Source organism: Salmo trutta, chromosome 12 (assembly GCF_901001165.1).
Source record: "Salmo trutta chromosome 12, fSalTru1.1, whole genome shotgun sequence".
NCBI lineage: Eukaryota > Metazoa > Chordata > Actinopteri > Salmoniformes > Salmonidae > Salmo > Salmo trutta.
Window position 1 is genome coordinate 50,036,171 of NC_042968.1, and position 13,181 is coordinate 50,049,351.

The 13,181-nt window shown below is 44.8% G+C and overlaps 1 long non-coding RNA gene across 1 annotated transcript; it reads right to left on the minus strand.

The window, feature by feature from the left end:
- Positions 1-418: 418 nt before the first annotated feature.
- On the minus strand, positions 419-996 carry LOC115202721 (uncharacterized). Its single transcript, XR_003880029.1, has 3 exons — positions 791-996; positions 544-661; positions 419-463 (listed from the first exon to the last, which is right to left on the minus strand). It is a non-coding gene; the product is annotated as an uncharacterized LOC115202721 (long non-coding RNA).
- Between the last annotated feature and the right edge of the window lie 12,185 nt (positions 997-13,181).

Sequence of the window (13,181 nt, forward strand, 5' to 3'; positions counted from 1 at the left end):
CGCTTCTTCTTCCCCCCATACGGCGTTGGCCCAGGCAGGAGACGAGGGCGGCCACGCTCTCATGGCCCGAAGGAGCCGGGTGGACGGTTGCCAGGTAGAGCTCTAGCTGGAGCAAGAACCCCTGACAACCCGCCGCCATTCCATCATACTCCCTCGAGAGGGCGAGCCGAATCCCACCGGGCCCGGGTGAAGGAGGGGTGAGTAATGGTGAGACTGGTGGCGCTGGTGGAGACACTGGAGGAGCTCCTCTTCTCTCCCAGCGCTCCATGGTTTGCAGAACGCGATCCATGGCGCTGCCGAGACGCTGTAGCATGGCAGCGTGCTGCTGGACTCGCTCCTCAACCGCCGCTCGAACAAGGAGAGGGACCGACTCCGGCGGAAGTCGTGACAAATGCTCTGTGCAGGTTCTCCTTCTTCCTTCTGTTCCACCCCATGGCCTGGATGGTTAGCATGTCTGTTCTTGCTAGAAAAGCCAAATAGAATTTCTTATTCCAGATAGATACTATCATAGCTGAATAGAACAACTTTAAACAAATTCTTTACCTCCTTTGGACATTTGCTTGGAACAGATTGCAGCCCTCGACAAGAAGCTGTTCCCTTGTTCCACTTCCTCCCCCAGAGTTGTGCCAGCTCCTTCCTGATTCCGTCCTCCCCACTTAATCTTAATTTACATAAACAAAATATTCACTTAATATTGCTATAACGTGAATAACAAACATCTAAATGGGAAGCCTTGTAAAGAACTGAAGCTGGAAATTCTCTTTCAACAGTTTAATAAAGAAAAACTTACCTCGCATTTCAAACGATGTGCCTTTGCATGCATGACGGAAAGAAGTGGCTTCATGTCTAGAAGAGTGCGAGCTCTGGACAATGAAGGGCAACTTTGGTCAGGTATGGCCAAAATTTGCAGATTACATCCGTACACATGAATTGTATGTTCCTGCTGCCAGACAATTCCTTCTGCAAGAACAGTTGGTACGCAAAGATCTCTCCACGCATCATGTTGAGGCTCATCAGAAGTGTTCTGTGGTGGCAGACGGCAACCTCTTCATCAAGTTTGTCATTTGTTTTCCTTGATGACTCTTTAGCTGCTGTCCACTGGGATGATCCACATGCCCCTTTTCCATAACTGTAGATAAGGAAGTAGAAGAGTATTGGTTGAAAAAAAATTGTGGGGGGGTGGAGGGGGTGTTAACGGGACAGTGGTTAGGTTTCTAAAATCTAGCTGAGGGCACTGAGCTACCCCGTGTTCGCTACAATGGAGATCAGAAGTTGGAGATTGACTGTCAAAAAGAAGCACTTGTAAAGTGTGTTGCATTTCTGAACAGATGGAGTTGTGTAATGAGCCTGGACCCTGAAATGATATGTTTTTATTGGAATAGTGTATAACGAGTCTGCCTTTGAGTCAGATGGCCCGAGGCCAGTCCTATTTCACAGATTAGAAGATACACAGGAAACGTACATGTTTAGTCTTTGTATGGACATAGTTCACAAAGTCAGACGTCCTCATCCTTGTAGATAAATACGCCATCAAAGAATCCTTTGTCATCTGTCCTTGAAAGGATACATGAAATATATATATATATATACACACACACACATATGAAATATCAATCAACCTTAGTAACTGATTGTGGGACACTTGACAATGTTGATAATTAATTTCATTACAAACTCAAAACATTTAAGCTAAAAATGAGCTCAACTGCATTTGAAAACTTTCACACTGGACAAAGGCAAACCTTGTTTGGATTGTTTAAATGATATAGAGTATGGTGTTATTTGATCAATTATGAATAGTTTAACTTTTTTGAATCGATACAGCTTCTTGTTCCTGTCCACTGACACTGCAAGCATGCCGGGGGAACAGGCTGGGCAGTCAAAGTACTGTGTATCGCAGACCTGATCAATTTCAGAACGGCAGTACATCCACTCAAAGCAGCTTTTTTGAAAAATGTTCCCACAGATCATTCCGTTCTTGTAAGGAAAAAATACATATGGGAAAGATATGAAATAACTTACAACAATACTATAAACAAAACGTACTATAATTCACTATGGCTGACTGGATTTGAGTTAAAGCAGGGCCAGTGCATTGTGTTGCCAGCAAAGCAGGTGAAAGCCAACGCAAAAGTAGAATGAGTACTTATGTTGTAAAGAGCAGGAAATATTGGATGCAAGAGGGGCACAGATAAGGGGCTAACACATACCGTAGTAAGAGACCTGAAGTTTTAACATGGTTGTAGTACTGGAAATACATTTTGTTACAACGCTTTGTGTAACATAACTTTAACATATTGTTAACCTGAAGTCATACATTGGTAAGGCTGAGTATAATTTATTGTTACCCTGCCAAAGAAGTCAGTTCGCTGCTCCAAAATCCACATAAACGCTAGACGGGACATTCCTGGGGCTGACACTTTCAACTCCTCAAAAGAGCTGAACAGATCTACCTGGTATATGGTGTCACAGTTGACAGTGGCAGGCCAGTACCCATTCTTTATCAGATCTGCCAAGTTTGCTGTCCAGGTGCTAAGACAAGTTGTGCAGGTCAGCAGAGGCACTATGACATTGTAGAGACCTTGAGGAAAAAAATGTACAGTCTGAATTAATGTTGTTTTACATTGCATTGCTACATCACTGTTTGGTTACTGTAGATATTGCACTTACCATTTATTCCTACGAGGATTATGTTTCTCAGGGCCAACATGGATGGTGCTTGTCAGGTAACCACATATCACCTCTGATCCGTCCAATGGTAAGAACACAATCTAGGGACAATATTTTATACAACAATGAACAAGAATACATTTTAACTTTGATATAACACATTCAGCTGCAAAAACATATATATAAAAAACACACCCTGTTCATGAAGTGCATATTTTCCATCACTGTGGAGAGATATGGCTGTGGTTGGAGGAAGGGGTGTGTAGAATCTCTCGATCATGGACTCTCTGTTGTGCAAGGGGAACTTTGCATATGTAGAGACATTAAGTCTTCGCAGTAAACCTTTTTCGGGCACAGTCTCTACATCGCAGAATAGCCCTTTTCACATTGCATGGCTGACAGATCTTCTGAGAAGCATGCTGTGGAGCCAGCAGAGAATCTACAATCTCAGGCCTGGACTCCCTCCACCTATCCTGTGAGAGTTCCTTCCTCACACTCCAACTGCGTGATGCACTGAGGCTGATGCAACAGATAATAACGTTTAGATTAAAATGTTGATAAATGATTATTTCTTCACATTATAGCTGCATAGCAATGTGCCTGCGGCAGTAGGCCTAGGCTACGCATAAATGTTTGTTCCATAATGCAATTAGCGTAAAAACACTGTCAAATGCGCACTGCATATGTGAGGGGTTTCATGTGACAGAGATGAAAATATGTTTGAAATTTTGAAAGAAGGGATATCTAAAGATGCAACAATTAGCATGGGTTGCTAATATGACTAGGATTGTGCCTTTGGCTATACTGGACAATGAAAGAAAGTTGATTTGAAAACCAATAGAACCTAAGAGAATTAGGCTACTTGTTTCAATGGCATAAGGCAAGGGTGAAATTGTGGTGTGAATGTTGGGGGGGAGGGGGTTAACAGAGTAGACTGGGCTCCTCCCCCTGATTTTGATTTTTACATTTTAAAACTAATTTCCTGCAATTCTACACAGTTTGACTTGACTTACTATGCCTTTCTTGAGGAGTATTTTGAAAACGAAGCGGAAGTGGATGATTCCCCAGATTCAAATTTTGGGGGGGGTGGACATATTATTTTTTGGGGAAAATGGCTAACTTCCTGCATTTCAACACAATTTCCCATGGGGCAGAGATAAACATTTGTAGTTTTAAAGCCAATTTCCTGCAATTCTACACATTTTGCCATGGAGCAGGGAGATAAGTAACTGTCCAGTGAAAATCTCACTTAAAAGTTACTATTCTGTTACAGTTGAAGTTTACATACACTTAGGTTGGAGTCATTAAAACTTGTTTTACAACCACTCCACAAATTTCTTGTTAACAAACTGTAGTTTGTAATTTTTCCAACAATTGTTTACAGACAGATTATTTCACTTATAATTCACTGTATCACAATTCCAGTGGGTCAGAAGTTTACATACACTAAGTTGACTGTGCCTTTAAACAGCTTGGAAAATCCCAGAAAATTATGTCATGGCTTTAGAAGCTACCGATAGGCTAATTGACATAATTTGAGTCAATTGGAGGTGTATGTGTGGATGTATTTCATAGCCTACCTTCAAACTCAATGCCTCTTTGCTTGACATGGGGAAATCAAAAGAAATGAGCCAAAACCACAGAAAAAAAAATTGTAGACCTACACAAGTCTGGTTCATCCTTGGGAGCAATTTCCAAATGCCTGAAGGTACCACGTTCATCTGTACAAACAATAGTATGCGTGTATAAACACCATGGGACCACACAGCCGTCATACCGCTCAGGAAGGAAACGCCTTCTGTCTCCTAGAGATGAACGTACTTTGGTGCGAAAAGTGCAAATCAGTCCCAGAACAACAGCAAATGACCTTGTGAAGGTGCTGGAGAAAACAGGTACAAAAGTATCTATATCCACAGTCCTATTTCGACATAACCTGAAAGGTTGATCGGCAAGAAAAAAGCCACTGCTCCAAAACCACCATAAAAAAAGCTAGACTACGGTTTGCAACTGCACATGGGGACAAAGATCGTACTTTTTGGAGAAATGTCCACAGGTCTGATAAAACAAAAATAGAACTGTTTGGCCATAATGGCCATCGTTATGTTTGGAGGAAAAAGGGGGAGGCTTACAAGCCGAAGAACACCTCCCAATCGTGAAGCACGGGGGTGGCAGCATCATGTTGTGGGGGTGCTTTGCAGCATCATGTTGTGGGGGTGCTTTGCTGCAGGAGGGACTGGTGCACTTCACGAAATAAATGGCATCATGAGGAAGGAAAATGATGTGGATATATTGAAGCAACATCTCAACACATCAGTCAGGAAGTTAAAGCTTGGTATCAAATGGGTCTTCCAAATGGACATTGACCCCAAGAATACTTCCAAGGTTGTGGCAAAATGGCTTAAGGACAACCAAGTCAAGATATTGGAGTGGCCATCACAAAGCCATGACCTCAATCCCATAGAAAATTTGTGGACAGAACTGAAAAAGCGTGTGAGAGCAACGAGGCCTACAAACCTGACTCAGTTACACCAGCTCTGTCAGGAGGAATGGGCCAAAATTCACCCAACTTATTGTGGAAAGCTTGTGGAAGGCTACCTGAAACGTTTGACCCAAGTTAAACAATTTAAAGGCAATGCTACCAAATACTAATTGAGTGTATGTAAACTTCTGACCCACTGGGAATGTGATGAAAGAAATAAAAATTGAAGTAAATCATTCTCTCTACTATTACATCTGACATTTCACATCCTTAAAATAAAGTGGTGATCCTAACTGACCTAAGACGGGGAATATTTACTAGGATTAAATGTCAGGAATTGTGAAAAACTGAGTTTAAATGTATTTGGCTAAGGTGTATGTAAACTTCCGACTTCAACTGTAACTCCTACCCAAATCATGTTGTTTGTCCTCATTCTGTACTCGTATTTGTGGCCAAAGCATTAATGAGAGAGGGAAAATACTTCAAAAACCACACCTCAAACTTGTATCTCAAACAGGTAATTTAATGGTTAACATTTTTGTGCCAGAGCGCAGAATAAATGATGAATTTACAAACGTGCAACACATTTTGTATATGACAGGTGACGGTAAACGTCACAAAAAAACGTAGCTAATGAAATTGTTGCCAGCAGCACAATTACAGTCGCCAATGCTCTAGATAACAGGAAACCGCCTAACCAGCTCTGCTAGGGCATGTAAAATGGTCAGAGATGTGTTCTCTCATTTGTGTCTGGAAGTAGCTAGCAAGCTAGCCAACTTTAGCCAATTAGTTTGGGTGCTTGACTGCCGATGTGAGCTCAGAACACTCGGCTCAAACCTACTCCTCAGCCAGAGCTTCTAGTATGCGTTCAGATAGCAAACTCTGTGAATTTAGGAACGGACAATGACAATGCTCTGAATTTACGAACGCCCAGAGTGCACTCTGGATCTCCAGAATGAATTTACGAACACACCTTTTTAATTTTGATTAATTATTGGAATCAGATATTTCTGTTGGATGACTTACATCAATTGATTGACGAATGACAACTGTTCTGCCTATTTTAGTCTTCTAAGCTCCAATTACTGTATATAATATGATATACTGTATGAATTGATCAGTATGTATCACATCCCAATGGAAGATTAATGTAATTGTTATTAATTACTGCTCAGATTCCCAAACGGTGACCTTTGGGTTGTGAGATTATTTTCCTTTTATGTTGAACAAACAATAGATGTATTATCAGAGACTCACATTATCCTCAGCAGCCTTCGCATGTGGATTCTTGTCATACATGTACTGCGGTTTGCTTCTTGTGTATGTACCTGTGACTTCCTTTAATTCATTCCCTTAATTACCAGTAATTGTGTTAGCAAAACTAGAAACAGTTGAGATCAACACAGAAAATATCAGATTTAGTGATAGAATTGTAAATAGTTAACTGCTTAATACTGTTTATTCTGTATGGCTTATACTTCAATCTCAGAATTCAGGTATAGGGACTCTTACAGTATGCTGAGACAGGCTTTGGTTATTCAATCTCTTAAACATCTGCATTATGAGACAGAAGGTTTATGATTTCAAATGGCCAAAGAGGAGAAAAGAGTAAGTCTTCGTTTTAAGTATGAAATTACTTGTACACTGTCATATTAATGCCTTTTTGTTGTCTTTTTGGTTGTAAAATTACAATGCCAGCACAAACTGTAAACATCTCTGAATCTACATATTTTACCTTATTTAAAAAAATATTTTTTATCAAATCAAATCAAATCAAATTTATTTATATAGCCCTTCGTACATCAGCTGAAATCTCAAAGTGCTGTACAGAAACCCAGCCTAAAACCCCAAACAGCAAGCAATGCATGTGAAAGAAGCACGGTGGCTGGGAAAAACTCCCTAGGAAAAACTCCTGAGAAAGGCCAAAAACCTAGGAAGAAACCTAGAGAGGAACCAGGCTATGAGGGGTGGCCAGTCCTCTTCTGGCTGTGCCGGGTGGATATTATAACAGAACATGGTCAAGATGTTAAAATGTTCGTAAATGACCAGCATGGTCAAATAATAATAATCATAGTAATTGTCGAGGGTGCAACAAGCACGTCCGGTGAACAGGTCAGGGTTCCGTAGCCGCAGGCAGAACAGTTGAAACTGGAGCAGCAGCACGGCCAGGTGGACTGGGGACAGCAAGGAGTCATCATGCCAGGTAGTCCTAGGGCTCAGGTTCTCCGAGAGAAAGAAAGAAAGAAAGAAAGAGAGAATTAGAGAGAGCATATTTACATTCACACAGGACACCGGATAAGACAAGAGAATACTCCAGATGTAACAGACTGACCCTAGCCCCCCGACACATAAACTACTGCAGCATAAATACTGGAGGCTGAGACAGGAGGGATCAGAAGACACTGTGGCCCCATCCGATGATACCCCCGGACAGGGCCAAACAGGCAGGATATAACCCCACCCACTTTGCCAAAGCACAGCCCCCACACCACTAGAGGGATATCTACAACCACCAACTTACCGTCCGAAGACAAGGCCGAGTATAGCCCACAAAGATGTCCGCCACGGCACAACCCAAGGGGGGGGCGCCAACCCAGACAGGAAGACCACGTCAGTGGCTCAACCTACTCAAGTGACGCACCCCTCCCATGGACGGCATGGAAGAACACCAGTAAGTCAGTGACTCAGCCCCTGTAAAAGGGTTAGAGGCAGAGAATCCCAGTGTTATATATATCTATTTGGTTTTTATCAATCAGACACATGGTGACTGTCTGGCTTTTTGCATTGCATTGCCTAAAAGAGATCCCTCAAGACAATCAATATTTCAAGTCAGTAGTCAAGTGTGAATGACAATTCTCTGATTACATCTACTTTCAAATTTCTTTGCTGTAGCCTTTGTACTTTACATGAAAGTATGGGGGTCAGACAACTGTATTTTAGTCGAAATAACTAAATACATGTGCATTGGTTGGGTGTGTCAAGAACTGAAGGCAACAAAAACCCAACCAAGGCATATGTATTTAGGTGTCACCAAATAGTTTTGGAATCTCCACCAAACCAGCATTTACATTTACATTTATGTCATTTAGCAGATGCTCTTATCCAGAGCGACTAAGAAATTGGTGCATTCACCTTATGATATCCAGTGGAACAACCACTTTACAATAGTACATCTCTATCTTTTTTGGGGGGAGGGTGGGGGGGGGGGTTAGAAGTATTACTTAATCCTATCCCAGGTATTCCTTAAAGAGGTGGGGTTTCAGGTGTCTCCGGAAGGTGGTGATTGACTCCTCTGTCCTGGCATCGTGAGGGAGCTTGTTCCGCCATTGGGGTGCCAGAGCAGCGAACAGTTTTGACTGGGCTGAGCGGGAACTGTGCTTCCGCGGCGGTAGGTAGGCGAGTAGGCCAGAGGTGGATGAATGCAGTGCCCTTCTTTGGGTGTAGGGACTGATCAGAGCCTGAAGGTACGGAGGTGCCGTTGCCCTCACAGCTCCGTAGGCAAGCACTATGGTCTTGTAGCAGATGCGAGCTTCAACTGGAAGCCAGTGGAGTGTGCGGAGGAGGGGGCTGACGTGAGAGAACTTGGGAAGGTTGAACACCAGACGGGCTGCGGCGTTCTGGATGAGTTGTAGGGGTTTGATGGCACAGGCAGGGAGCCCCGCCAACAGCGAGTTGCAGTAATCCAGACGGGAGATGACAAGTGCCTGGATTAGGAACTGCGCTGCTTCCTGTGTGAGGCAGGGTCGTACTCTGCAAATGTTGTAGAGCATGAACCTACATGATCGGGTCACCGCCTTGATGTTAGCGGAGAACGACAGGGTGTTTTCCAGGGTCACACCAAGGCTCTTAGCACTCTGGGAGGAGGACACAATGGAGTTGTCAACCGTGATGGCGAGATCATGGAACAGGCAGTCCTTCCCCGGGAGGAAGAGCAGCTCCATCTTGCCGAGGTTCAGCTTGAGGTGGTGATCCGTCATCCACACTGATATGTCTGCCAGACATGCAGAGATGCGATTCGCCACCTGGTTATCAGACGGGGGAAAGGAGAAGATTAATTGTGTGTCGTCTGCATAGCAATGATAGGAGAGACCATGTGAGGATATGACAGAGCCAAGTGACTTGGTGTATAGCGAGAATAGGAGAGGGCCTAGAACTGAGCCCTGGGGGACACCAGTGGTGAGAGCACGTGGTGCGGAGACGGATTCTCACCATGCCACCTGGTAGGAGCGACCTGTCAGGTAGGACGCAATCCAAGAGTGAGCCACGCCGGAGATGCCCAACTCGGAGAGGGTGGAGAGGAGGATCTGATGGTTCACAGTATCAAAGGCAGCAGATAGGTCTAGAAGGATGAGAGCAGAGGAGAGAGAGTTAGCTTTAGCAGTGCGGAGAGCCTCCGTGACACAGAGAAGAGCAGTCTCAGTTAAATGACCAGTCTTGAAACCTGACTGATTTGGATCAAGAAGGTCATTCTGAGAGAGATAGCAAGAGAGCTGGCCAAGGACGGCACGCTCAAGAGTTTTGGAGAGGAAAGAAAGAAGGGATACTGGTCTGTAGTTGTTGACATCGGAGGGATCGAGTGTAGGTTTTTTGAGAAGGGGTGCAACTCTCGCTCTCTTGAAGACGGAAGGGACATAGCCAGCGGTCAAGGATGAGTTGATGAGCGAGGTGAGGTAAGGGAGAAGGGGGGGGTGGGGTAGAAGGATTACTTTATCCTATCCCAGGTATTCCTTAAAGAGGTGGGGTTTCAGGTGTCTCCGGAAGGTGGTGATTGACTCCGCTGTCCTGGCGTCGTGAGGGAGCTTGTTCCACCATTGGGGTGCCAGAGCAGCGAACAGTTTTGACTGGGCTGAGCGGGAACTGTGCTTCCGCAGAGGTAGGGAGGCGAGCAGGCCAGAGGTGGATGAACGCAGTGCCCTTCTTTGGGTGTAGGGACTGATCCCCTCACAGCTCCATAGGCAAGCACCATGGTCTTGTAGCAGATGCGAGCTTCAACTGGAAGCCAGTGGAGTGTGCGGAGGAGCGGGGTGACGTGCGAGAACTTGGGAAGGTTGAACACCAGACGGGCTGCGGCGTTCTGGATGAGTTGCAAGGGTTTAATGGCACAAGCAGAGAGCCCCGCCAGCAGCGAGTTGCAGTAATCCAGACGGGAGATGACAAGTGCCTGGATTAGGACCTGCGCCGCTTCCTGTGTAAGGCAGGGTCGTACTCTGCGAATGTTGTAGAGCATGAACCTACAGGATCGGGTCACCGCCTTGATGTTAGGTCCGCAGGGAGGCTAGTTTTCCTCCATTTCCACTCGGCTGCCCGGAGCCCTGTTCTGTGAGCTCGCAATGAGTCGTCAAGCCATGGAGCAGGAGGGGAGGACCGAGCCGGCCGGGAGGATACGGGACATAGAGAGTCAAAGGATGCAGAAAGGGAGGAGAGGAGGGTTGAGGAGACAGAATCAGGAGATTGGTTGGAGAAGGATTGAGCAGAGGGAAGGGATGATAAGATGGAAGAGGAGAGAGTAGCAGGAGAGAGAGAGCGAAGGTTGCGACGGCGCAATACCATCTGAGTAGGGGCAGAGTGAGTAGTGTTGGAGGAGAGCGAGAGGGAAAAGGATACAAGGTAGTGGTCGGAGACTTGGAGGGGAGTTGCAGTGAGATTGGTAGAAGAACAGCATCAAGTAAAGATGAGGTCAAGCGTATTGCCTGCCTTGTGAGTAGGGGGGGACGGTGAGAGGGTGAGGCCAAAAGAGGAGAGGAGTGGAAAGGAGGCAGCGAGAAATGAGTCAAAGGTAGACGTAGGGAGGTTAAAGTCACCCAGAATTGTGAGGGGTGAGCCATCCTCAGGAAAGGAACTTATCAAGGCGTCAAGCTCATTGATGAACTCTCCAAGGGAACCTGGAGGGCGATAAATGATAAGGATGTTAAGCTTGAATGGGCTAGTGATTGTGACAGCATGGAATTCAAAGGAGGAGATAGACAGATGGGTCAGGGGAGAAAGAGAGAATGTCCACTTGGGAGAGATGAGGATTCCAGTCCCACCACCCCGCTGACCAGATGCTCTCGGGGTATGCGGGAACTCGTGGTCAGACGAGGAGAGAGCAGTAGGAGTAGCAGTGTTTTCTGTGGTAATCCATGTTTCCATCAGCGCCAAGTAGTCGAGGGACTGGAGGGTAGCATAGGCTGAGATGAACTCTGCCTTGTTGGCCGCAGACCGGCAGTTCCAGATGCTGCCGGAGACCTGGAACTCCACGTGGGTCGTGCGCGCTGGGACCACCAGGTTAGAGTGGCAGCGGCCATGCGGTGTGAAGCGTTTGTGTGGCCTGTGCAGAGAGGAGAGAACAGGGATAGACAAACACATAGTTGACAGGCTACAGGAGAGGCTACGCTAATGCAAAGGAGATTGGAAAGAAAATTAACTAAACAACTGGGGAAGCGAGAGAGCAGGGCCTCCCTCACTAACCATTCGCTGAAACACTCAAATATAACTATTCCAACTTCCACTTAGAAATGATAATTGATGTAAACTACAGTGGTTCAATGTTTCCAGGAATAGGCTCAAACTTAGTTTACATTTACATTTACATTTTAGTCATTTAGCAGACACTCTTATACAGAGCGACTTACAGTAGTGAATGCATACATTTCAATTCATACTAAAAAAATGTATTTTTTTCCCCCCGTACTGGCCCCCCGTGGGAATCGAACCCACAACCCTGGTGTTGCAAACACCATTGCAAACACCATGCTCTACCAACTGAGCCACAGGGAGCCCAATGTCTGATTCCCATTTACTCATTTACGGTGGTGTAAAGTACTTAAGTAGTACTTTAAAGTATTTTTACTTAAGTTGTTTTTTGGGGTATCTTTACTATTTATATTTTTGACAACTTTTATTTTACTACATTGCTAAAGAAAATAATGTACTTTTTGCTCCATACATTTTCCCTGACTCGTTACATTTTGAATGCTTAGCAGGACAGAAAAATTGTCATTCACACACTTATCAAGAGAACGTCCCTTGTCATCCCTACTGCCTCTGATCTTGGGGACTCACTAAACACAAATGCTTGGTTTGTATAGGATATCTGAGTGTTGGAGTGTGCCCCTGGCATTGTGCCATCTGGTTTGCTTAATATAAGGAATTTGAAATGATTTATAGTTGTGATATTTAAGTATATTTGAGCATTTACTTTTGATTCTTAAGTATATTTAAAACGGAATACTTTTAGACTATTACTCAAGTAGTATTTTACTGGGTGACATTCACTTTTAAGGTAGTCATTTTCTATTAAGGTATCTTTTACTTTTACTCAAGTATGACAATTGGATACTTTTTCCAACACTGCTCATTTATGAATAAATCAAATGTTCATATTTCTCTGTAAATGACACGATTGGACAGGGGCGCAGCTTTAGTTTGTAGAAGTGGGGTGGACATAACTTGGCGGGGTGTCTGGGGATCCTCCCATTTTTGGGGGCATCTAAAGCTAATTTCCTGAATTTCTAGACCACATAATTTGACCCATTGCCCACAACAAAAAGTAAGCAAATATACCCACAGTCATCATGCTACTGTAGGTAAGAGACCATTATTAAATGTTTAAGTAATAAGACTGAACTAAATCATTCCACCTTTTAACCAATAGCCTAATAAATGAACAAACCTTACAAATAAAGTACAAAGACTTAACTTTTGATTGTCTTTATTAAGACGTCGTCTATATAACATTTCAGCCAGATCGCCCAGCCAGCCCGACCCCCACCAGTCTAGTCACCAGATCGCCCAGCCAGCCCGACCCCCACCAGTCTAGTCACCAGATCGCCCAGCCAGCCCGACCCCCACCAGTCTAGTCACCAGATCGCCCAGCCAGCCCGACCCCCCCCAGTCTAGTCACCAGATCGCCCGCCACCCCCCCCAGTCTAGTCACCAGATCGCCCAGCCAGCCGACCCCACCAGTCTAGTCACCAGATCGCCCAGCCAGCCCGACCCCCACCAGTCTAGTCACCAGATCGCCCAGCCAGCCCGACCCCCACCAGTCTAGTCA